Raw genomic sequence first — 27,030 nt, forward strand, 5'->3', positions numbered from 1 at the left:
CCCATTTCTTCTCCCTTCCCTTCTATTCCTTTTCACTATTATTCATATTCCCCAAATGAATGAGAACATATAATGTTTGTCCTTCTCTGATTGACTCATTTCACTCAGCATAATACCCTCCAGTTCCATCCATGTTGAAGCAAATGGTGGGTATTTGTCATTTCTAATAGCTGAGTAATATTCCATTGTATACATAAACCACATCTTCTTTATCCATTCATCTCTCCATGGACACCGAGGCTCCTTCCACAGTTTGGCTACTGTGGACATTGCTGCTAGAAACATCGGGGTACAGGTGTCCCGGCGTTTCATTGCATCTGCATCTTTGGGGTAAATCCCCAGCAGTGCAATTGCTGGGTCGTAGGGCAGGTCTATTTTTAACTCTTTAAGGAACCTCCACACAGTTTTCCAGAGTGGCTGCACCAGTTCACATTCCCACCAACAGTGTAAGAGGGTTCCCTTTTCTTCCATGGAAACCTTTGACATTCCAAGACCTTCAGACTAATCCACTGGGAATGTGGACACGATAATTCTGGTCCCCAGGTAAGGGCTAGTTAGACTTTCTTCTTTTTCCAGTTTTCTGGAGTATTATGGAAACAGATACACATATATGCACACACACACACAGAAATCTTCTGAAGACAAATTACTTTTCAGAAAAAACTCCAGTTTCAACCCATAAGGAAAGACAGAAACACTTTTTTAACCATACCATTGTTTGGTAGGTTGCTTCTCTCATAGTAGAGTTCATGTTTCAAGTATTAAAACAGAGTAGTATTGTTTGTTTGTTTTTTCATTCATCTCTGACTTTTAAAAGTAGCCTCAAACCTTTTGAGAATAAGAAATTTGAAGCACTGGAATTATCATTTGCAATAGTTTAATTAAATTCCTAGACAAATGCCATCCTCCTGCCCAATTCCTGTAGGGTATGGGATTAGTTTCATTCTTCCACTTAAGACTTATTTTCACTCTCTTCCAACATGCTTCCTCATGCTTATTTGTGCTTCAGTGCCTTTAACTATTCTGTTCCCCTGACTAGGAATGCCCTTGGAATGATTTTTTTTCATCTTTCAAGACCCACCTCAAGACTCACTCTCTCTGTGAAACTTTTCCTGTCCTCTTTGGCCTATGCTGTCCTCTTTCTCTGACCTTCTACTATGTTCCACAAAATTGAATAAATAATTGTTTTACATATTTTTTCCTCTGTTGCCAGTGTTCTATTTGCCAGTACACATACTAAGTACTTTATACATATTTATTGGTTGAGTGAAATTCCCCAGATGGCTAGAAGTGAGAGAACATTCTTTTTTTTTTTTTTTTTTTTGCAAAACATTCTTGGGTAATGGATGAGAGCTGGTGTTTCCTCGGAGCAAGAGAATGATCATATGACTCTTTATTCTCACTAATTGTGCAACTTTGAGCAACTTACATAGCTTCTAGAAGTCTCAGCTAGGATATAAAATGGAGGTAATGGAACAGCCACTTTGTCTATTTTTTGGAAGAATCAAGAATAAGATACGAAAAGTGGCTAGCTCAGTGCCTGACATATAGCAGGTGCAATCAATAGTAACTGTCATTATTATTATTGTTGTAATTATGGTTATTCTCCATAGTACCCAGTACAGTTCTGCGCATGTTGATTGACTATTTAATCCTGAACAATGAGACCGTTCAATGTCCTTCATTGATCTGTTTCTGCATGATTTGTTCAGGGTGCAGGAAATCTGTTGAGGAAAACAAGTTGGAGGAGAAACAGGAGGATCTAGTAGGAGTGCCATATCTAAGCATTGTAGTCCAAGTCAGGTAGAAATGAAGACTTTCCCACTGAATTTCCTGGACTGGCATGAGGTGTGGCAACCATACCTTAGCTTAGACTATATGAGGAGCGTGATAAACCAAGACTTTGAATAGTGGCTTTTATGAAGCAGCTAAGATAAAAATCTTACCATTCAATTTTTTATTTACAACTTAGAAATTCTAGATTGGTTGACATTGGCTCCATACTTTAAACCAACTGATGGGAAGAAAAATCTGTTATTGATTTACTGGCTTTTTTTTTTTTCCTCTTTCCTCCGAGCACTGAGTAAAATTCTCTCCAAAACAAGTATTAGGGCCCTCACAGCCCTCAGGGACCTGAAGGGGTAAGTGTGGGATGGGAGGCATCTCATTGCTGGCTTCTAGGGTTGTGTCCCTCCTTCAAGCATTCCCTCTGGCAGACCACTCTTCTTCCCCATCCCCAGGGAAGCCCTTGCCCAGCAGAGGGTTCCCAAATCAGGAATCAGCAAACTTGGGCTGTCTTCCAAACAAGGCTCCCTCCACAGCCCCTCCCATGAGCTATCCCCATCTTAGTAGACTCCTTTCCTGAATGGTTTCCTACTTTTGCCATCCTGTCCCCAGAGGGAAGAGTCTAGGGCTGGGACATTCCCATCAAGTAGGTCAAGTTACAAGGAGAAAGAAAGGCTCTGATCCATCCATAGAGGCAGTCTCCTGCTCTGCGTTAGGGCTATGTCTGAAATCGGGCACCACAATATGAGTGCCAGACACCATGCTGGGTACTCAGCGCATGTCATTTAATTTATGTTTCATAACAAACATGGAGAGTGGAACTTACTATCTTGAATAAGACTTGGAGAGCCGAAGCAGCTCACCCAATATCATATGGCTAGTAAGTGGTGGAGCTGAACAAAGCTTTTCCATTGTGCTTTGATCTCTCATAGGACTGGCTTGTTGGGGCTTCCTGGCCTTGGTAAGGTTATACAGGTCACTACAGAGAATTGTGCTCAGATAAGTTAGTAAAAGAGAACAGCCTGGAAGATGGAGCCCTTTCCTTGCTCTACATTACCAGTCCTTCAAAAAGCTGGCCTCAGACCAGGCCAGGCTTCACTCCCACCATATCCTATTTGATAAGGAGTTGCAGAACCAGTAAGATGCAAGGGGAGGGGGAGGGGGACGTCTGGGTGCCTCAGTGGCTGAGCTCCTGCCTTTGGCTCAGGTCATGATCCTGGGGTCCTGGGGATTGAGTCCCACATCAGGCTCCCTGCAGGGAGCCTGCTTCTTCCTCTGCCTATGTCACTGCCTCTCTCTGTGTGTCTCTCATGAATAAATAAATAAAATCTTAAAAAAAAAAAAAAAGATGCAAGGGGAGGGACATAAACTTTGCCACTCCATGGGGAAAGGGGGAGTAAATGTGTGGTCATATTTAATCCACACTGGGTCTCCAGAACAATTTGTTCCCAGGGGGGCCTGGGGGCTCAGTTCCTTACTGTACTTCATTTTCATATTGTACTTTGTGCTTTGCAAAACATCTCAGGAAGTATTATTTCATTCAATTCTCTTTTGAGAATTGAGCAGCAGGAGAGATTCTTTTTAAGACTCAAGGCAGATTATGGCATACCTCTGCTGAAAACCCTCCAGTGGCTTCCATCCTACTCACAGTCAAAGTCAAAGGCCTTACAAGGTCCTGGCCCATCTAGTCCCACTTCCCTAGGACCTCAGGGTTCCTATACCCCCCATCCTCATCCCCTCCATAGTTCTGGCCTTGCTGTATTTGAATGTACAGACTCACCTTTGGCTCAGAACCTTTGCATTTGCCATCCCTCTACCTGGAATGCTCTTCCCCCAAATATGCTCTGGGGTTACTTCTTTACATCCTTTGGGTCGACGTCTCAACAGCAGCCTCTAAGAGATGCCCTTGCTGATCTCTCTCTGGCACTCCTCACTTCCCTTCATGATTTACTTTTTGCCAAGACACTTATCACCATCAGAAATTCTGTAGGTTTAGTTTATTCACTTATTTACCTGCTCCCCCCACCCCCGCCATGAAGCTCTAGAGAGAGAGAGACTTTTATCTGTTTTGTTTATGACTATACCACCCCCCATCTTGCCCTGGGTACTACAATAGTACCTGACCCTGACTCATGATCCATAAATATTTAAATTCAATATGAAATATTGAATGAGAGCATGAATTCTTATAGCAATGATATTTTTTAGTCAAAGTAAGTATTGTGTTATCAGTTTTACAGATGAAGAAACAAAAGCCCAGGAGTTTCCCTGGCTGGTCTAAGGTCATGCAGATGGTAGTAGAGCCATCTAGAACCCTGGGCCATGACCTGTAAGCAGTCAATTGCTGACTTCCCTTGTGGCTATTTCCATGCAGGGACATGAATGAGTCTAATATGGGTTCAGGACAGGGCTGATCCACAGTCACGCAGACTTTCACTATAGTGAGAAGAGGGTATCTCACTATTGTCATTTCCTGGACAGAGAAATATGCATCTCTGCCCGCTGGGTTCAGAGCGGTAGTAATTATGAGAGTCTGGAAGGAAGTGAGAAAAGCATCGGGGACATTTAACAACCTTCACTGACCTGCTAATTATTATTTACAGTAAGACAGAGCATTTCCTCTGCGGAGGCAAAGACATAGAACATATTTTATATATATATATATATATATATATATATATATATATATATATATATACTTGAATCCCCATAGCACTCTCTGGAAGCAGACAGAGAACAGAAAGAATGAATGGGCAGGTCAGAATGGACTTAGCCTTAGGAGATGAAAGGAATGAATCTTCACTGTCCTTTATTAAATTCCTCCCAGAAACTCTCCAAAGATGGTATTAGAAAATATGAGAATCACATTGTAAACTCTTCAGAGGCTGGATCCTATTTTCATGCATCTCCTGCTGGTGTGATGCACAGCTTTGTGATGGCAGGTTGGAGAAGTGTGTCTGAATTGACTGCCAAGGCCGAAAGAGGCTTTGATTCTGGGCTCTTCCAACCCTGTCCCCAGGGCATGGACCATCCCTGGCCCGGTGCTGCCCAAGCCCTCCACCTCCACTGACAGAGGCTCATATCAACTTGTACTTGATTCCTTTGTCTTATTATACTTCTTAGGTTGAATTACTGTGTGGCTCCTGTGAGGCTCACCCTTTAGTTCTCCTTCTGGACTCTGGAGTCAAAGAGGGTAAGTCTACTAAGTTATGTCAGCTAAGCACTTGTACCTACAACAAACATGTTCTCATCTCACAGGCTCTAAAAGGGAGAACTCGGCAACTAGTGGTTCTTGAAAGCAAGACTTCCCCGAAAGTCCTCCCGGGGTGTGTGTGTGTGTGTGTGTGTGTGTGTGTGTGTGTGTGTGTGTTATGGGGTGTGGACTGAGTGTTTCTAGTGTGATGGTGCAGAGCATGGTGTTGGAGTCAAGCTGTCTGGGCTCTGCTCCTGGCTGTGTCACACAGCTACATGGTTTGCATATGACACTTAGCCTCTCTGTGCCTCAGTTTCTCCATCTGTAGACTGAAAATAATAATAGTGACACCTTCATAGAGTTGTTGTGAAGATCAAATGAGCTAATCATGTCTGTGAAGTATAGCACAGTGTCTACCTCGCTCATTGGTAGCGCTTGATCCTGTGAGCCCTTATATGCTATTCAGCATCCTTCAGGAGGAAGCACTGATTATAATGTGCAGAAGATACCTGGGGGTCCTGGTGGCATTATCCTCGGTGCCACCCCTTCAGTCCTGCTCTTCTTCCCTCCGTCTTTATTCTACTCCATCCTTTCCCTAGTCTAGTCCCAAGAGACTGTACTCCCAGCTGAACAGCCACTCCTTCTAGGGGGATGTGGTCTGAGACACATTCACAGGGGACCAGAGAAATCTGAAATTCTTCAAGGTCCAAAAGAATGATTCAGAGGGTGACACCTGAGTATGGTGAGTGAGACAGGATATTTTGGGGGGTAAAGGGAAAAGTCTGCCCAGTATCCCCTCACACCAAGCACCCCTTGACTCACCCAATGTGGAACATTCATTGGATGTGTCAGCAGCATCATATCTTTCTCAAATGCTTTAATGGTAACATTCTCTACCTCTCAAATCATGACGAGCCTTCTGATATGGCAAGCCTGCATATTTGAATGAATTGCCAGATTCCTTTAGTCAGAACTAATGCTAAATCACATAAAATTAGAAGAAAAAATGATTGGCAAATGGTATTAATGTTCCAAATGTTAGATGGGTTAGAAAAAAAAAAAAGAAAAGAAATATAAAGAAAGGAAGCTGATATTTTTTGAGAGTCTGTTGTCACCAGGCCTGTGTGAGGCGGTTAGCCTGCACCCTCCTTCCACGGCCCATGCGGTGGTGGTCATATTCTCCTTATCTTCAAAGATGAGCAGTGAGCAACCCCAAGGAGCCTGCATTGAGTCAAGAAATCAAGAATCCCAACCCCAGTGGGTCTGTATCTGAAGGGAAAAACCTTGAGGAAGTAGGGGAAGTTTCGAGCCAGAGATCAGGGGACCTGGTTTCTAATCATGAGTACTGATGCAGGCTGGCTTCTGTTTCTTCGCATATAAAACAGGAATGAGAATATCTATTTAAATTTCTCCCAGGGTTTGTAAAGTTGAGTTTTGATCATTTTATTCATTTATGTGTAATATTTACTTATACACACATGAACAGAAACATGCCTCCCCGCCACAGAACTACCAATGTCCATTCCTTGGGCCCCAGCTCTGGTCCCATGCCCTGGATATAAGGCCCTAACTGTGTCAGTACTTAGTTTCAGTGATTCCTACCAGATGCTTAGATAATTCCTTTATACACCTGGGTCTTGAACTTGTTCCCTCTCTGCTATTACAGGGATTTTAGCACATTTACACTATCTGTCCTTTTCTCTGTATTTTTGCATAATACTGTTATCTTCCTAATCTCATGGTTCCTTTCATAGTTTGAAGTAATATACTTAAATTTTTGTTTTGTGATTCATCAACTTTTAGGCAGTACTTATTGTCTTGCCACTGGAACAAAAGTGCCACAAGGGTGAGAATCTCTGTCCCTTTGGCTCCTTGCTGCCTTCCAGGGCTGGGGATCACCCTGACACAAGGAGGCACTCGCTTGCTATTTGTCGGATGAAAGACTGTAACATCAGCCAAGAGGACACCTGCACTTCCTTCCCCACCCCACCTCCCCCACTTCCTTGTCAGAACTGTACTATTCACTTTACCTTTTCAGGGTTTTTAAGATTTATATTCTAGGTCTTCCAAGTTGCATCTGTAGGCTGGTTTGAGAACCTGAAAAGAGATACACAGCATATAAAATACTGTGATTATGAAAATATTACATACTGCAGAACCAAGGAATGTGACCAAATTGCCATCCTGAACAAGGAGACCTTGGGTAGAGAACATTCCAGAAGCCAAGGCCAGATGGATTTTTCTTTTTTTTTTTTTTTTTTAACACAAGCAAATGCCATCGCAGCCAGTTGTTATCTATGGAGGAGAGTTGAGGGCTGTAAAACTCAGAAAGGCCTTTAAATAGTGACTCCAATAGTGCCTGGGTGGCTTAGTAGGTTAAATGTCTGACTCTTAATTTCAGTTCAGATCATGATCTCAGGGTCATGGGATTGAGCCCTGCATTGGGGTCCCTGCTGGGCAAGGAGTCTGTTTAAGATTTTCTCTCTTCCTCTGTCCCTTCCCTTCCCTCTCTAAAATAAATAAATAAATAAATAAAAACAAATAAATAGTGACTTTATAGACCACCCCTATTCTTTCTAGCTGTGGCTCTGATTTGGGAGTATCTCCAGTGCTTTGCTGGGAAGGGTGCCTCCTCCAGGCTAGTTCTCTTCCTGTATGTCTTTCTGAGGTGTAGATAATTCCACTCAGCTTTACCCACTAACATGATCTCATCTTCTTTGAGTTCTAGGCATTTGTAAAATCTTCTAGATTGCTGTTGGGATCCTTTCGTGTTTGTTATGGATTTATTCTTTTGCATTTATTTCGTGTTATTTCAATGAGATTTGGGAGGAAGTATAGAGATAAAAGGAGGCTCAAGATACCATTCTGAACTTGAGCATTTATTTTGAAACTTTTAAAATTGATGAATATTTCTTCAGGGAAGAACTATGAGGCCTTACGGTTCAGGTAAGGCAGGTTGTTTCAAGTGGGTGTTCGATGGGGTCAGAGAACCAACATTTGCATCCCAAAAAACAGGGCTGTGTCATGTCCTTAGAAATAAATGAACAGTCCCATCGGTGCTACCTTGAGAGGTCATGTGTCAATGAAATGAGAAAAGAGAAAATAGTACTGGGATGAGAGGAAAGATGACAGGAGCATTTCATAGTTTATTTTCAAGTGCCAGTAATTTGTACACCTGGAGATTTACTTTGCAGGCAAACGAATTGAGACTCATTGAGCGAAAGTTATATAGCAAGAAGTGTTGGGCTGGTGATAAGCAGAAGGAAGTCTGCAACCTAGTTCTGTCTTTTACATGTTCTGTGGGTAAATAAAATTGGCCTTGTAGGTGTGGTGGGGACTGGGTGAAGCGACACATGGAGTGTCCCCGGCACAGTGTGGGTTCTTAGGGACTGTTAATCCTCATTCCTTAGAGGCCATGGGATGGACCAGCACAGAAGAAAGATGAAAGATCTTTATACCAGCTCTGTTTGGTTTATTGCAGTCAGTTTCATATCTTCATTCTGTCATTCTGTCTCTTTTTGTCTGTTTATCTCCCTGTCTCTTCTCCACTCCCACCCCAACCCTCAGAGCTAGTAAAATCTTTAAGCAGACTTTGAAAGAAAATTGCATGGTATCAGCCACAGGAATGTGCTACCATTTCACGGTGGCCATCCGCAGCTCTCTCCCAGGACCCCAGATGGAGAAGCCCAGCTGGGCACAAGAGCCTTTAGTGGGTCAGCGGGGGAGGATGGGTGTTTCCTGGATGCTCTTTTGCCCTCTCAGACATTTCCCTTGAGATAGAATGATCCCCTAGTTAGGGGACCCTAGACCCCTGGTCTAAGGCAGTCGCTGTCGTTCCATGGTCAGGGGCTGTGGCAACGTTCTACTAAGCTCCTTATCACCCCACTTATGGAGGTGTTGCTGGGAAATCACTGTTGGGGCCTGAGGGAAGCACATTATGGCATAATCAGGACTTGGCAGAAGATGATTTTAAAAGTGCTTTGTCTTCTTCTACAACGCTACCTGCAGATCTACTTGGTCACTTTGCCAGCAACAGTTCATAGGTCCACATGACTGCCAGGAAAACTGGCATGCCCCTTGCCCACCAAAGTCTGAGTTAGCCCTGCCTTGTGCCCACCAGCCTCTTATCTATAGACATTTCTTCTCGTGGTAAAGCAGATGCCACCATGAGCTCCCCAAACTCCCCGAGGTCAAGCCTGTCCCCCCACCAACCTCACTAGCTGTGTGACTTTGAGCAGTTTACCTAACCTCTCTGTACCTCAGTTCCCCCAACTCCAAAGTGGAGTGTTAACTTCAAAGTGGAGTTACCAATAGAGTTTATCTCAGAGGATTGGAATGGGAATTCAGGGAGTTAGTTTATACATGAAAAGACCTAGGACAGTGTTCTCAACTTCATGCTGCCCAGAGCCCCTGGAGGGCTTGTTAAAACACAGATTGCTGGGTCCCACCCCAGAGTGTTCCTTCAGTTTGCATTTTTTTTCTTGGTCCATTCATTTATTTATTTATTTTTTGTATATTTTTTTAATTGGAGTTCGATTTGCCCAAAACCAGACAAAGATCCCATCAAGAAGGAGAATTATAGACCAATAGTCCTGATGAACACAAATGCAAAAAGTCTCAACAAGATACTAGTTTGCATTTCTAACCAGTTTCCAGGTGATAGCTATGCTGCCTGAGGACCCTCCTTATTAGAACAATGCTGCCGGGGAACCAGCACTGTATGATTTGTTATTCATCATTTACTTGAAAGATTAAAAAAAAAAAAAAAAGGAATGCCACAGTATCTTTGGAATACATGGCCTGATTAAATAGTACTTTCAGAAGATTCTGGTTATCAAGGGATTAGCTAGCCCTCCTACAGAGCTGGAAGGCCTGGAGGAGGATTAGAAGGTGGTGGGGACCAGAGACAAGCAGAGCAGCCTAGAGGCATTTCAGTATCCAGGAGCCCCGTGGGCCTTCCTCTGCTGCTGAATTTATGGGTCAAAAAATGAGACAGGCTTTGGGGAGCCAGATAAGGCCTGCCTTGCCTCACTCCCCAAGTATTTTGGGCTCAGCGTGGTACCAGGTGCCGTGGAGAGATCATGACACAGCCTGGGCCCCTGCCTTCAATGATCTCACTTACCCAGTGAAGTTTACCACACACCAAATAATAAGAAGACACTGTAGGTGCTTAAGATCAGACACGGTGCCACCATAGATGCTGTCAGAGGTGACTCTGGGTCACAGTGCTGGAGACGGTGCACCCGCTGACCGGTGCTGCAAGCTTGCTCCCCCGTATTCTAGTTGTATGGCCTTGGAGAAGATGCTCTAGCTGGCTGAGCCTCAGTTATCCCCTCTGTGATGGACAGGACTGCCCCCTCCCAGGGTCCCTGAGACAACATGAAGCACTGTGGAGGCCTGGGAGGGCAGGGACCTGTATATCCCAAGCGCTGCGGCATCCCTGGCTGGTCCCCGGGGGTGTGGCAGGTGTGCCTTACTTTTGGTGGAATGAGCACACTCGGGAGTGCAGCGCTCACAAGGTGGGCTCAGCATGGGTGGGGGCTCAGCATGGGTGACCATCCTTGTTATTTGGGGTGAGGACTGGCCTGATTAGGGGAGGCCATTGGAAGATGCAGCAAGGGCTCTGGATCAGGAGGGACGGCCGGGAAGAGGAGGGCAGGAGAAAGAAGGTATTTCAGATGTGGCCTAGGGCATAAGGCAAGTCTGGGGAATCGAGGAGGGGGAAGGCTGAGGAATAAGCCTGCTGGGTAGGGGGCTGGTGAGGGAGGAGAGCCCCAGGGCTGTGCTTCCAGCGAGGGCTGTTCCTCTCCCCAGGACTGCCTTCTCCTAAAAACCAAGAGGCAAAGAGCACAGGTCACAGTTTCATTTTGTTTCCCTTCTAACTGACAACGCGTTTTTTTTTTTTTTTAAGATTTTATTTATTCACGAGAGACACACACACACGGGGGGGGGGGGGGGGGGTGCAGAGACACACAGGCAAAGGGAGAAGGAGGCTCCATGCAGGGAGCCCGACGTGGAACTCGATCCCAGGACTCCAGGATCAGGCCCTGGGCTAAAGGTGGATGCTAAACCACTGAGACACCCAGGGATCCCCAACAACGCATTTTGATAGAAAAGATCAACCCAGGCATAAAGGACCATTTCATAACGTTCTCCCATCGTGCCTCGGAGCCTTAGATCATTCGGTGCTCAGGAGGCTTCTGCAATTTGGCTGCAGCTTAACATTCCAACTTCATCTCCATTTCTTCCCGTATAGGACTTTGCTGGCTCCCAAAACCAGGGTCCTACCTGGAAAACTCCTATTCAACCTTCAGGACCCAGTCAGTGCCTCCTCCCTACCCCCGCCCAGTAAGAAGAGGTAACTTGTGCTGCAGCCTGCATTTCCAGGGCCTCCAGCCTGGAAGGAGAAACACAGTTGAGCAAAGCTCCCTGGTTCCAGCCCCAGCCCCCCCCCCCCAGTGACTCTGGGAGTCTCAGCCGCCCTTCCAAAGCCTCCTTCTCTAGTTTTCCTCTGAGTCTCCAGAAGGTGTCATCTGTGTGCTCCTGTGTGCAGCTGTCTATCCCCTCGTGACATTTGTCAGCTTCCTTGTCTGCTGAACGGGGGGCGGGCTGCCAGGTTGCGCAGCTCCCGTCAGCTGCTGCCATCTGAGGCCACAGCGTGGAAGGCTGTGCTCCCTTTCCCGCCGTCCCAAGGCCTGAGTGCAGACAATGAGAGTGCAAGGCTACGAGCAGCCTGTGGATAGCTCACCCTCGCCTTGCCCTTCGTGCACCAGGACGACCCTGACCGCTTCCGTGGAACCTCCGCCTTCCTCCTCACACTTCCCAGAAGCAAGCACGGACGTTGCTCCCAATCTACAGGCGGGGACCCCAGCACCGGCGGCGCTCAGGTGTCTAAGTGACCGGGTATCTGCGCACGTTTTCAAGGCTGGGAGAGGGCAGCTGTCAGTGGAAACCCAGGTCAGCTCGGCCCCAGAGTCCAGAGCCTTCGTCTGGCCCCCGCGGTGGGCCAGCGGCCCCCTGGAGATGCAGCAATGCAGTCAGGCCCCCCGGTTGCCTCGGCAGCCGCTCAGCTGGAAATCTCTGCCTCGTAGCAGAAGCTCGACAACCACTAAACGAGTGAAGGGATAAATAATCCGAATCTTCTTCTCATCGGACCCTCTCACCCTCAACGGAGGGGTCCAGGGAGGGTCTCCATATCCTTCCCTAACCTTCAAAATCACATCACTGATGTCGCTTAGATGGGTTTCCTGTAAAGCAGGCTGAGGTGCCAACATCTAGGAAATGGAACTCCCATGTCAAAGGTTCAGTGACGACAAGGCCACCCCGGCTGGTTTCTGCCCCCACCTGCTCATGCAGGCCTCAGCCCCCTGCGGAGCCCTGCCCCGTCATTTGGGGAATCCGGGGAGCACATGCCACGTGCGCCAGTAGTGGTTGCTACGTGGTGTCCTCTCTCCCCTCCTTCCCCCCTCGAGGCCCTCCTGACGATGTCCTCTCTATGCATGGCCCCCCTGAGCTGCCTCACTCTGTGCCCAAACCCACTGCAGGAATACAGCCCACCACATTCAGGGCCTTCTCCTCTGAGATGGGGGCTGGTCCTCACAGTGCCAGGGCCATGCTGTCATGCTGTATCTGCTTAGATGTGAGGGGGCCGTTACCCTACTCTGTGTCACACATTCCATCATCTGGGTCAGATGATGATGTGAGCGCCCCATGACTTACCATATCCTTTGGAAATCCTCTCCACCAGCTTCACGTAGCAGCCCCTCTATCCACAGTGCCCCAACCCATGTTTGAGACTGGCAATTATGTGTGTGTGTGTGTGTGTGTGTGCACTTGAATTGCACATGTGACTCCACGCTGTCCTCTGTCCCCTCCTTGCTCCCCACACTACACACTAGGCTGCTCCTTGCTTTTCTTTCCTCATGATGCTAATCAATCCCGGAATATAGATGTTTGCTGGTCTTGGCTCCTCACCCTCCTCCCTGCTCATCAGGCAAATCCAGCCACATATGGATTCGTTTTAAGGATTATCTGGGACCCCCTCCTCCTGACCATCCCCTAGCTACAGACTTAAGAAGACCAGCTCCTCAGTCCAGACATCAGGTGAGCCAGCCTACTGGGGGAGATGAAGGGCGGATTGAGCTTTATCAACAGGTCTGGCATTTCCAGATTTAAGGCCTGGATTTACTATGAAGCTGATGAGGGCTTAGGTTTCAGGACCTCCTTCCCTGATTTGCATGGAAGAGGCCCCAGGGCTCATATGTCTTTATAAAATTGGCAAAAGTAAGTTATTTTAAGGCAGTCAGTTAAGTGCTGGTTTTTCTGTCCCCGTCTTACCTCCAGTACCTTCCTTCCTGTTAAGTGACATTGGAGTGGCCATGGGCATCCTGGGGGATCCAAATAAAGGGCAATTAGGTTGTTGCCATTTCCATGCATAGTTAGGTTATTGCAAACCCTCCTGATGTAGGAATGGCGGGAATATTCCTATTACCTAAGGGGTAGACTTGTCCCACATCATGGCACAAAGATGCAGGCCCAGAGTCATCTCTCACTGTGACTGTGTCCTATGGCACCTGGCACTGGCAGTATGAGACAGCAGAGGAGAAGCCAGATATTGATGTGTGGAGCCAGAAACCATGTTGTGGAAAGTTCTTCTCAACATTACATGTCCAAAATTTTAAGTGGAAGATTAGGCATCTCACCAGTGCCTAATGAAAACTATTACTGCAAAATACCATAAAAACCCGAAAAAGCAAATTTTGATCAATCATGCTGGAAGAAAGACTAAATTGCCTTTCCTGCCCACATAAAGAAAATAATACTTAATAATCATCAGCTACAGAAACGATGCCTCAAAAAAAAAAAAAAAAAAGCAAACAAAAAAAAACCCAGTAGTAGGGAGGTGTGTCAGAAAGTTAATTGATAAAGATACTACAGGCATCATCTTGGCTTTTATAATATTTTGGTATTTGATGGCTTTTTAAGATTTTTGTAATATCTTGCAGTTTCTTTGCTTCATTGTAAATAAAAATTCACATTTTAAACACATAATTCTGACAGAATTCATTCTTTGTAGCGTACTTCGTATTTTCTTAACTTTAAGTGTAATTAGCTTCAGGCTAGTTCTAATTGTATTAGCCTGAATGGAATGGTATTGGCTTCAGGCCCACATAATCTGCAGCTGTCCTGGACATGGAGTTAGTCTTTGGACCCCTGCCCCCTTCTTGTCTGAATGTCTGCAGTGCTGGGGTAAGGTGGGGAGAGACACCTTTGTCCCTGTCAGTTTCAGTCATGGCAGCCATAAGAAGGTGTCTTTCTAGGTGTCTGGGTGTCTTTGTAGGCTTTTTCTCCTCAGATCTTCTTATTCTCCCCCTGTTTTCTTAGCTATGATGCCTCAGGACTTGCTGCTCAACCCAGCCTCAGTCAAGACTCCAAAACCAGTTTCTACGTGCCTTCTGCTCTGCAGGCTCCCCTCCTGAGTCCAGCCAGACTTCTGTGGGCCCTGTCTGCAAGGTGACGTTGGCCTTTCCCTTCTTTTGTTCTTTGTTCTCTTCACAGAGAGTCTAAAGATGTGCTCAGGGTAGACAAAGCTCTATTACTAAACAAAAATCCCATGCAACATCCTCATTGCCCGCAGTTCTGGAAAGAGAGGCCCAGAAACATTACCCATTGCCTGAGTCTCCAAGACCAGGGTTTGTGAGGGGTAAAGGAAAGGTGTCTCTACTACTTTTTGAATTGGTAATATTTGTATTTGAGGTCTCAACCCAAACATAGAGAGGCATGAAGACACCCCCGTGTCCTTCTCCTCCATCAATGTGACAACTTTTCTGGTTATTGGTTAACTTCCACTCCCACTAGGTGGAAAGACCATTTTATTTGTAGGTAGAAGATGTGATAATGACTCTGCTACTAATTCACTGAGTGTCCCAAAACAGCTCATTTCCCTCCTGGCCTTCATTTTCTCATTCACAGGATGAAGCGATTAGGTTATATGATTGCCACAGTTCCCCAAGGTAAAAATTATCATGAGCTATGAATCATTATGACTGCAAATTTCTTTTATTAAGATTTTTAAAAATGTATTTATTCATGAGAGACACACAGAGAGAGGCAGAGACATAGGCAGAGGGAGAAGCAGGCTCCCTGCGAGGAGCCTGATGCGGGAATAGATCCCAGGACCCTGGGATCATGACCTGAGCCAAAGGCAGATGCTCAACCACTGAACCACCCAGGCACCCTGTGCTTGCAAATTTCTAATTGAGTGGAGCTTAACTACTAACCTTTGCAGAACTGGAACTTATATTACCTCAGCTCAGCATTGAGAAGAAATCACAAGAAAACAGATCTGCATTAAGGAAAACAGATGGGAAAACAGCAACGAAAACCAAATTTCAGTACAATATTTTATACCAACTACAGCTGTAGTGTTCTATGGTCATCAAAGCCAATAATCTAAAAGGTCAGTTATGTTTATTAGATTTTAGTAACTAAGGTAGGCAACCAGCAGAAGTATTTTAGAAAGATTAGCACCTTCAAGGTGGACTTTTTGCTATTGTTATTTGTGTGGTTGTTATTTGTGTGGTTATTGTTATTTGTGTGGTTGTGTGGTTGTTATTTGTATTGTTATTTGTGTGGTTGTTTTGCTATTTATTTGTGTGGTTGTTATTTGTGTGGTTGCTATTGGTATTTGTGTGGAAAAAAAAAAAAAAAGCTTGTTCTCAGGATTCTCTGTCCTCTCAACAGTTATGGTTAGATAGCATCTTGTCACCTCTAAGTATGCACAGACCCTCTGTCCTCTGCCATTGTTAGCAAAAGCCCTACCTACCCTTCACTTTCTCAGTTAAGAAAAAAAATAAATGGCTGAAGGAAGAGAGGAAATCCAGAATATTGGAAGATAGCAGGGACTTCTCTGACATGACTGAGGACAAAGGCAGTGGAGAGAGACCAACATGGCTTCAAACACTGGCTCCAGGAACTTCCAGAAAGAATAAAAACACAGGGGACAGCTTGGAATGGTAGAAAGACAGAAGGAAGCAGGAGTCATCCAGGTCCAGTCAGGAAAGAGGGACATTTTGGTGGAGTTGAAAGGTTCTTCAAGGCCATCTTTCTGCATTTGTTGAGTCAATGCTCTGTGACTAGCCTCCTTCAGATTCCCAGGTCTCTGGGGGAAGAGCATTCCAGACAGGCATGGGAGGCAAAAGAGCATGCCAGCTTCAGAAGAGGGTCAGCCTCGTTACGGAATAGCTTAGCCTCTGGTTTATACATCAGCCCCTTATGTGTTTGGTTGTCAAACACCTGCTTAAAAGAAATTATCTTTCATTTCTGGGTATGTATGGGCCAAATCTAACTGCTGGATATGCCAGGCTGAGGATCGGTGTGTGGACTGCAGAAACTTCATCAAGCTACTGCTTCCCTGGTTACTGGCCCAGCCCTGATGATACACACTCCCTCTCAACAATCTTCGTAACTGTAACAGAGCTCAAAACACATTTTGCAAATAGATGAGGGCCATCACTGCACTTTGGAATATACTACTTAGCCAATACAAATAGTTTTCTTTCTTTTCTCTCTCTCTTTCTTCTTTCTTTCTCTCTCTCTCTCTTTTTTTTTTTTTTTTTTACCAAATTTGGTAGTCTGGTTTATCACTCCCTTTTGCCCTCTGGCAGTTGCAACATATGCCAGTGGTTTGTTGTGAAGCACTGGATCTTTGGGGTTGATGATTTGTCGCTTGGGTCTATGTGGCAAAAGAGGTGGATTCCAAGAAATACATGTTTAAGAAATTCAGGAAGGAGCAAGGAAGTGGATATGATCATTGGCTAATTGGTTTGTTAGGCCAAAAATGCCTTTTGGTGCTCACCACAGCACCGGCGCCAACTCTTAAGCAGCAGTGACCTCCCTTGAGGTCGCTGTGTGAATGACTATGATAAATGGCTGGTTTTGGAAGGTTCGGGATTTTTCTCTCTTTGCTTGTTCTTTTTTTTTTCCTCCTTTGGTTGTTTGGGATCTTATTGAAAATCACAAACCAGAAAGAAAACAGCTGCCAAGATCAGTGGTGAACATTTCAAGAGTCAAGTTACTGTGGCCTGTGGCTCTCAGTTCCACTTGAAGAAAATTCAGATTGCTCTGGTGATCTCCCAGGACATTTTCCCTAAAATACTCACTTACCCTTGGTTTACCAATGAGCAGGAGGTGGAAATGGGCAGAAGGGTCAGTCAAAATAATGTGGCAGGATAAATATATATCCCCTCTCTGTACCATCATCCCCCCCACCCCCCGCCCCACCAGCCCAATAATTGTGTCTATATGAGACTAACACTGAGTCAGAGGGTTTGGAACAAAAGCAAATCCTAGAGGCTAAGGACATGGTTTGGGGGGAAATTGAACAATTTTGTAGGCAGGCTCCCAGTGTACCTTCAACAAGTGATTCTGCGGCTGCTTGAGGTTAAGGCACTAGGTCAGCCTATGAGCGTTTGTGGAAGAGCAGAAGGACCTGTAGGGAGGAAAGCTGCTTTCACAGAGTAAAGACCAGGCTAGTAGAAAAGCCTGAGACGAGAGTAAAGAGTCATGCTTTCTTTCTAAGTCTTGCTTTCCTTCTTGCTAAACTGAGAGATCTCAGCGAATGAGTTTGCCTGTGTGGATCCTACTTGCCCCACAATCGATGATGCCCTCCATCCTTTGATGACAAGCTTTCCTTCTATGTTAACTCAAACTCACCTCAAATATTCGTGTCCCCCCTAGATGTTTTCACTGTTACCCTGGGGTGAATCACATAAAGCCAATTTCACGCTGTGATCAAACACATCACATCTTCCAGCACAGTATATTCTATAGTAATAATGTTATTAGTTTCTATCAAGTTGTGGCACAAGTATACCCCAAAGGGAAAAAACTGGAATTGTGGAATGTTTTAAAAAATAATTTCTCTTATCAACAGTGCCACAAATAGTGACTAAAAATATATTGTGCAAAGAGAGGCTGTTGGGACAGCTTTGGAGATTAATTTAGGATCATTTATATTTAGCATCTTATTTTCAATGCAAAAAATTTTTTAGCGCACTTAAAACAATGTCTTTTTAAGAAAGCTAAAATTCCTTAATTGTCATTTACACCACTAAATTGCTTAGATTTGCCTGTGCCCTCAGGGTGCATAGATTCTACATTGGAGAGGTCTGAATTAATAAGATGTTATGTTTACTTTTGGAATGCGTTAGACCATTTGTTAACTGTTGAATCACCCTAAGCTAGAGAAATGAATCTGATGTGGTCCACAGAATATATGAAGCAGAAATTCCTTTATCTAAAAACTCTAGGATATATAGAGTTAAATTTAATCCAAAGTGAGATTTCCTGAGGTCTTGAATGCTAATATGTACCGCATTAGTCTCGAGATGGGTAGGGTCCTTCATAACAAAATAGAACACTTGCCAAATCTGGTATCTTAAAGGAGTAATGTAGACTCCAGCCTTCTGATTACATTCTTTGGATATTAAAATTCAGTTTGACCTAGATTCAAAGTGACTAGATACTTTTCTTTTTCTTTTTTCTTTTTTTTTTTTCCTATAAATTTCAGGGAACTTCCATATGAAGGCAGAGGAACTGTATCTAAATCTCTCCTTTAAAGACACTCATAAAAATGCACTCAGCGCTAAAAGTTTCCACCCAAGGAAATGAACAAAACAAGTTGGATTCAAAGGCAACAACAGCAAAAATGAAAAGAAGAAAAAAGAATTCCACAATTAGACTTCAACATGGAAATATGTTCTAAATAATTTAAGTAATTGTGGTCAAATAAAGAACAGAACAGGCAAAGAGCTTTCGTTTTTGCAGGAGCAACATTTTGGTTTCTTTCCCTGTGCCCATCAGCATTGTAAAATGTTTGTGCTGGGAGAGACGTCATGAGTCATCCCCTCTTCCAGGCCCCCTTAGCAGAGGAGGAGCCCAGAGAGGCAATGGAGTTGGCCACTGTTGGGGAGCCAAGTAGTGGTAGACTGGATAAACCGGAGACTTGAACTCAGCCCTCTCCCAGGTCCCACACCACTAGCAGTGAGTGCATCCTAATAGGTACATAGTAGGCCTTTGTGGGAGTGAATGAATTTTATACTTCAAGTTCTTACCAGGAACCAAATCAATCAAAAGTCATCCATCCTTTTTTTTTTTTTTTAAAGATTTTATTTATTCATTCATGAGAGACTCAGAGACAGAGAGACAGAGACAGAGACAGAGACATAGGCAGAGGATAAGCAGGATCCCTGTGGGGAGCCTGATGCAGGACTCAATCCCAGGACCCTGGGATCATGCCCTGGGCCCAAGGTAGACGCTCAACCACTGAGCCACCAAGGCATCTCAAAAGTCATCCATTTTTTCTCAAGGCTGTTTTTTTTCTCCAGACATTTCTTCTCAATCTGATTTCCTGGATTCAAGAAAAGATTAGGAAGAAGGGAGTTGAATTGGGCAGAGGTTTTTCTCCACACTGAAGTTTGGGCTGGGTGAAAAGATGCAAGATAAAGAGAAAAGGATTACTCAGAAAGAGTTATTATTATATGTGATATTATTATATCAGATATTAGTATATCTGATATTATTATATCAGAATGTGTTCTGAAACACATTCTTCCATGTTTTAATAGGATTGGTAGCTAAGTCTGTGTTCTCTGTTTTTGAGGGAGTTAAAAGTCGTCCTCTGTAGAACAGAATGGGTGCTCACTCATTGTTGAATGAATAAGCGAATATGGGAGGGAAAGAGTGCTATGTGTTTTCTGTACAGTATCTTGTTGAAGTCCCTCTAGCTCTCTGGAAGCAGTCATCATTCCCACTTCCTGAGGCTCAGAGGACATAATGGCCAGCCCATGGTGTTAAACAACTTTTTTGTATACTTCATGCTTTCCCCACTTGCTTCCTCATGAAAGAATCCCACTCTTCACATCAACTCCTTGGTTTCTTTATGAATTTTTTTATTTAGGGAGAAAAAGGAAAAAGATAGACCTCTAATGCGTGGCTGAAACCACAGATGAATAGCAAAAATCAAAATGGCTTTGGGTTGGCAGCTGCCAAACGTCATTGAACAAAAGAAGTTGCATGCCCATTTGGAAGGGGAGGAGGGTGAAAATGGGTGACAGCCCTAATGCTTTGTGATTTGTAACTGCCTTACTTAATCCTGTTTCCAATTTAACAGTACACTCAAGGTCAACAGAGTCCTACATTCAAAGAGGCTTTGTGGTGTCTATATAATGATACTCATATTGAATTCTTGAGTTCCTCTTTCTGAAGAACCTAGCATAACTCCATTGGCATGGTCTTCCAATGAGAGGAGAATAGCAACTCTGTTTATCCCCATATGTCTTGTGTCTGCCTCGGGGAATGACATCACCTCTCACTGAGTATATTTCAACTAACGGAGAAGGTCAGGAACAATGACTGGCATTGCCCTTTCCTGGATCCCACTCCATCTCAGAAATGAGCTTTTTATAAGGTCAATGATTCACTTACCAGGTAAAGTAAACAAAGAAACATTGTCAAGTTAAAAAAGATTGAGTTGAAATTCAGAGTGGTGTTGAGCAGAGTCAGGTTGGACCTAGCAGACCCTTGTGGGACACAGGTGTCCTTAGATGAGAATGGTTCCAATGAACTTCAGTGGGGAAGGGCTTGCAATAGGGCAAGTTGCTCCATGAAGCTGAAACTATTCATCCCTAGACAGCAGAAAGGCTGATATATGGAGATGGAAAGCTATCTGATTGTAGAACAACTTCACTTTGTAAAACTTTGGAAATCATAGACTCTGATGAAAAGCTGAGCCCCTCCAGGTGAATCCTATCTTTATAAACACAAGGAAACTGGGACTCAGGGAAGCTTGGAGGCTTGGCCAAGGTCCCAGAATAATTAGCATCTAAGCCAAGTCTTAGACCCAAGTTTCCTTAATATCATGAGTAAGGGTTAAGGTTTCTACCTCTGTCATTCCAAGCAAAAATTATCCATGAGAGTAGGAAACTTGTCTGTCTTATTCACCAAAGTACTGGGCACATAGAAGATGCTCAAGAAATATTTGAAGAATAAAAGAAAGCTATGGAGATCTGAATATTGATCAGGTCCAAAGATAAAACCAGACCAGAACTCCATATTATACCCAGCTTGAACCCTGAGCTGGTTCCCAGGATGTAGGCTGGAAATTCTATCCTGTGCCTGGACTATGCATACACCAAAGACAATCTAGAATCAACATTGTTGTGTTGACCAGGATAAAGGTCAACCACTTTTCTCTAGTTCACAGTATTATAAAGATTAAATAAGTCCGTAGCAAAAACTAGTGAAGAGTTTGAGTTCAATAGTTGTTAGTGGTGGTGATGACAATCATGGTGATGATGACAATGAACTTTGTGCTATATCAGATACAGGTCCTCAGCTTGAAGTTCCTTCTAAGCTTTAAAAGCCTGTCTGACTCAACCTTGGCCATTTTTTTTCTTTCTTTCATAAGTAGAACTAGCACAGATATATTCTTTTAAAAAAAATACAGCAAGAAGCAAAAAAAAAAAAAAAAAAAAAAAAAGCATGTTGGGCTTCCACTCCGGGCTTCCTTATAATTTGTGGTGAGGTAGGTGAACAAGAAGTGAGAAGGAAGAGAATATTCAGAAGGATTTCCAAATGTGATGAAGTTAGAGCAAGAGGCATGTAAGATTCTTCCCACATTCTTCCATTTCACATGACAGGACAGATTAACCTTCCTGAAATTGTATAAACCTTTCGTAGCGGCTCTCACCATAATCTATCCAGAAGAACACAAAACATACAAATGCATTAGCTGGGTGTTCACAGTCTTACTTTGTCAGCTCCCCATGATATGCATGGAACATGTGCGATAGCCTGGACCCGCTGGCCGTTGCCTGAACGCATCTTGCAACTCCCACCTTCACATTTACCTTTACTCCTCAAATCCTTCTAATTCTTTGATTTCCATCTTGTCTCTAAAGCCAGTGGGAAGATCTTCCCTTCTACTGAACTTGGGGTGGTGTTTTATTTTGTGTTGTTTTCCTTTCCATATGCTTGACTAGACCTTTATGTACTGCTGCCTTGTTTTGTGATCTTTAAGGTTATTGCTCACACCAAATTATACTCTGAGGTTAGGGACCAGTTCTTATTCACTTTTATTCTCTCTAGTGTTTTCCAGGGTAAGCGTTCATATTTTCCTATGGAAGGAATGATGGAATGAATGGTGGATTGGACAAGAAGCCACAGCTTCTCACAGATTGAAGAGATTGCCGGCATCGAAGAATCAAACTGCAGTCTTCCCCACCCTCCACACTTGATTTTGGCAGAAGAAGATGGCCATTTTGCTAGGGGAGCACTAAAAGTGTGGAAGGATTTGTGTCCCCGGGTGTAGCCCCAGTGAGAGAAGGAAAGTATTTGATGTCCAGTGTCTGCTCAGCCTGGTGTTCCTAGAAGGTCTGCCCCAGCACCCGAGGGCTCTCAAAGTTCTTTCCTTGGCTGGAGTCTTGAGCTCACTGGCTTTAAGGATTACAAAGCCCAGGGCTCTCCCAGCAAGGTGCTCTTTCTATTCACTGCCAAATGATCGACCAGCCGTAGCAACAGCTCTGGATGTGCATCTCTATGTGTGTGTGAGAGAGAGAACATATGGGTCTCACATGAGAAAGATTTGCAAAAGCTGTGATATTTTAACCGGAACCTGGCTACGTGATGAGGACTAGGGAATGGCATGCACATGGAGGCAGGACTGTACAGATTTAGGTTCAGGGATTAGCCTAGTTTGGCTAGAGCTTCACACTGGAGAAGAGCGGAAATTTTAAATGCGAGAGTGTAGTCACATTAGAGATAACTCAGAAGCCAGGTCTGAGGCTCTGAATCCCAAGGAAGAGACGACGGAGCATGATGGCAGGTAGGTCTAGACTAGGGATGGCAAAGAGGTTTCGACTCCTGTCCCAGATCTTTAACCTCCCTATGTGATGGTTTAGTTACCAAGTGGGGTATGGCATTTTCCTTATAAAATCATTGTGAAGGTTAAATTATACAATGTACGTAAAATTACTTTTTGTGAAATGAATGGTAAACAAACCTGGCCAATGATTGGTTCTAGTTTCCCAAAGGGTAAGAGGATAGGTTTTACTAACTGCAGAGCAATCAACACGATGGGGGTCTTGGGTGATATTCTAGGTCAAGCTATTAGGAACTTGGTTTATGAGCATAAGATAAAGAATCTCCCTCAGAAGCCAGCAATGGTTCCCTGGGAACTCTTTCTGGAAGCACAACTTCATTCGCTTTGTTACGAGGGTTGCCTGAGACACCGGAAAAAGCAACAGAAGCAGCATGTCTGAATTTCAGTGAGACAGGTTGCAAGATTCTTCCTCATAACAGGCTGAGGAACAAGACAGAAGAGTATAAGCAGGACAATGCATTTGGCTGGCTTCAGAACGTGCTTCAAAAGCGGTGGAATCAATCAAAGTGATGTCATTCTGCGGACGGTTTCTAAGTGGCACCATCTAGTTCAACATAAGAAAAGAACTTGGAAGAATAGGTAGAAAGTTTGCTTATTGAATATGCAGTGGTGAAGAGCCTGGAAATGAAATAAATGGTAACTAATAGGACCAAGGTTTTAAAAACTCTATTATTAGGAATTTCTACAGTATTTAGGTCTTGACAATAAACGCTGTTTATTTCATGATGACTTTTCAGAACACTATTATCCATGCATCCAAATCACTAACACACTCTCCTCTCTCTCTCTTGGCTTCCTAAATTTCTATGAATATTCTGTTCCCCTGGCACTGAACCAGCACCATAGGAATGGAACAAAGACGGAGCCCTCCTTCTCAAAGACCAAGCTGTAAAATTAGCAAAGGAATAAAAAACAGCTGGCGAAATATGATAGCTGTTATTCCGAGCCCATGAACCTGAAAAGATAGTTTATTTTAGAAGACAAACAAAATCTGCCTTCTGTTTGATCTGGGGCAGCATCCGCCTTCAGAGGCAGTCCGTTCACATTTAGTTATTCGGGGGTTTGGGACAAGCAGTACAGGCGCTGTAAACAAAGAACAGAAAGGATCGGTTTCCGTCTTAATTTGACAGTAAACAGTACTAATTTGACTCTGCAGCTGTTTATCGATACCCAGGGAAAAAAAAAAAAGTTGCAATTCAATAGAGAGAACAGTAGCCAGTGTGTTGAGGCAGAGTTGTTCATGAGATGGCAGGAGCCAGGCTGTCTTGAATCTCCTGATGTTAGAAGAACACAATGTAAATTGCCACACGATGTGGTTTTCATCTGGCAGTACAGCCAGCAATGGGAGCCTATAGTTTTTAGACTTCATAGAGGGCTCTCTGTAGTGGCTTCATTTTGACTTTCCAATGGATTCTCTGTCAATCATGCAATATTTTACAGAAAAGAGGCCTAGCCCAAGGCAAAATTCTTTATTCACTCACTTTCTCATTTTATGTTTATTAAATGCTTACTATGTGCCCATGCCAAGCTGAATACTGGAGATAAAAAGATGTATATCGTTCATGCTTGTGTGACCTTTACGTTCTGGCTATAGAGAAATTTATAAACAAATAATTATGAAACGATAAGCCGGGCAGCCTGGTGGCTCAGCGGTTTGGCGCTGTCTTCAGCTCAGGGCCTGATCCTGGAGACCTGGGATTGAGCCCCACGTCGGGCTCCCTGCTTCTCTCTCTGCCTCTCTCTGTGTGCGTGTCTCTCATGAATAAATAAATAAAATCTTAAAAAAAAAAAAAAAAGAAACGATAAGCTAAGCACAATCATAAAAGCATACCTTGGCTAATCAAAGATTCTGATTGGGCGAGTTTCCCTTATGTAACATCCATGAATTGGTCATATAGAACTTGGCTATAGTATTACAGATTGGACTTGAAAGCTATCACCTACATAGTTCATTCATTCACTCATTCATTCACTCATTCATTATATTTTCGGTGACTCTGACAAGGATTAATATGCCAGACACCTCAGTGAGTACTTTTCATGCATTATCTTAGTCCTCATAGCTACAATGTACTACATTGAATCTCTGGCCTGTGGCTATGCAACCAGGAACAGGATTCCAGTTTGGTGAACTCCAAGTTTCATGCTCTTTATAGTAATGCTTCCTTTTAAGGTGCTTAGAGTCTGTGAATCCCAGCAGCTCACCATGGACATTGATGATCATTGCCATATATTTTTGAAAAGGCAGAGGTATTTCAATGAATACAACATTTGCTCTAGTAATTTACTACACTTTGTATCTCAAGCCTGTTAATATAATATTAAACTGCCACTTTAAGATGATGCTCAGTGTCTTCGGCTTATAATAAACAGGATAGTATGCTTTAGTTCTTCAAAACACATTTGTTGAGCACTTACTATGTTCCAGGAATGAATAAGGGCTTTGTCATTACTGAGAGCTACACGTCCCATCAAGACATCACCTCTGATGTTATCCTGATTCTTCACCAGGAACTGTTGCCGGCCTGCATAGTACAAAATTTAAAACAAACACAACTCCACAGAATTTTAAACAATTTTGAAGACATTTGCCTTTGTCATCAAATGAGAGAGAATAGTAAGAATGAACAGCTATTAAAGGAAAAAAAATCCTGTCACATGTTCAGTTTAGTAAGAATATGCAATTTTACTACTTATATTTTAATTTATCTTCCTTTCAGATGCAATTAAATCTCCATCATTAGGTCATATCTGGCCTGGCCAAATAAAGCATTCTATTTAGAAAATGGAACATTGGTGCAGCCAGCATCTCTCCATTTCACTTAAAATAAAATAGAAGCATGGACTTGTGACTTGCAAATTATTTCCCACAGTTGGTTTGCCTGTATTCTGACGCACAGTGGATGTAGGCTTTGGAAATCTGGATGACAAGGGAAAGTACACATGGATTTGGAGAAGGGGCACGATTTGCTCCTTTATTGTATGCTATTTATTTAGGACACTTATCATTTGTTGAACAGGAGAATCAGTGGGGAGGCACAGCCCTGAACATCATTCAAGGGGAATAAAGTGTGAAGCTGAGGTAGACTCGGTTACACTGAGAGTCTATTCCTTGTCCAAGGGCTATAGCCCATTGAGGCTTTTCTGGAAATGTTGTTATTATTCTCCCAGTTACACAGAGAATTTGGAGGTTTCGATACAAGTGATGGTTCTGGAGAAACATAAAACTGTACTGTACAGTGCTTTGTCATCTGGGGGATATTAGGTGCCCTCAGTGGCAAGCAGCACAATACCCTGCTCCTACTGCCTCAAGCAAATAATACGTTTGTTATTTCACATGGCAATGTCAGAGATGGAGCATCTTAGAATTGCTTAATTAAAAGGCTCGGTGAGGTTATCAAATACCCAGATGTTTCCATCCCACTTCACTGCTATCTTCAGAGAGCTGGCCTTAGACTCAAGTATGGCCCCTTATGGTAGCAAGATGCCTGCAGCAGTAGGACCAGTATCATATCCAGTCGTGGCCACATCGAGGGGGAAAAGATACCATTTCTTCCTTATGGCTCTTTTTAAAATCAAGAATCCTTTCCCCCTTCCAAACTCCAGAGGATCTCGCCTCACTTCTCAATGGTCAAAATTATGTTACATGCCCTTCTATCGGTCACCACCAGGAGAAATGGAGCCCCCTCATGAGCTTCGGCCCATCAGAGCATGTGCCCTAAATGTGTGGCTGGGTGGAAGAGGTAGAAACCTGAACAAAGTTGGGATTTTGTTACCGAGGAGTTGGGTGAGTTGCTGCTTAGGTAGGCAGCAACAGTGTCTGCTACGAGTGGTCAGGCCTGGCCTGTCTAATCTTCAAACGGCTTTGTGTGGAAAGCAAGTCAGGCATTACAACCTCAACAAGACAGAAGAGAAAACCAAGCATTTTAGTTTTTGCTCAAGGCCACCTGGAATTAAATGGCAGTGTGGAGATGCCGAGCAGTCTTCAGTCCTGAGTCCACCGTGTTTGCCATTCCTTCTGTCCTTGGTCTCGGCATAACCGGAGACTTGCCACCCCTCTGCTGCCTCCTATCATCATCTCTCCTGGTGTCTGACTTCAGCCGAGATCTGT

The 27,030-nt window shown here is 43.9% G+C and overlaps 1 long non-coding RNA gene across 2 annotated transcripts in view; it reads left to right on the forward strand.

Moving 5' to 3' along the window:
* Positions 1–18,797, forward strand: part of LOC112641677 (uncharacterized) — an 80,516-nt gene extending 61,719 nt beyond the window's left edge. The window contains exons 11-16 of one of the 2 annotated variants that reach the window (XR_004804333.2): positions 4,909–4,978; positions 11,235–11,865; positions 12,928–13,081; positions 14,363–14,491; positions 15,267–15,437; positions 18,549–18,797. This is a non-coding gene — a long non-coding RNA (uncharacterized LOC112641677). Of the gene's footprint in view, positions 1–4,908; positions 4,979–11,234; positions 13,082–14,362; positions 14,492–15,266; positions 15,438–18,548 lie in introns of both variants that reach the window. The other variant, XR_007401145.1, reaches the window with a different exon arrangement.
* Positions 18,798–27,030: the final 8,233 nt, after the last annotated feature.

This window comes from Canis lupus, chromosome 12 (genome assembly GCF_003254725.2).
Source record: "Canis lupus dingo isolate Sandy chromosome 12, ASM325472v2, whole genome shotgun sequence".
Taxonomy (NCBI): domain Eukaryota; kingdom Metazoa; phylum Chordata; class Mammalia; order Carnivora; family Canidae; genus Canis; species Canis lupus.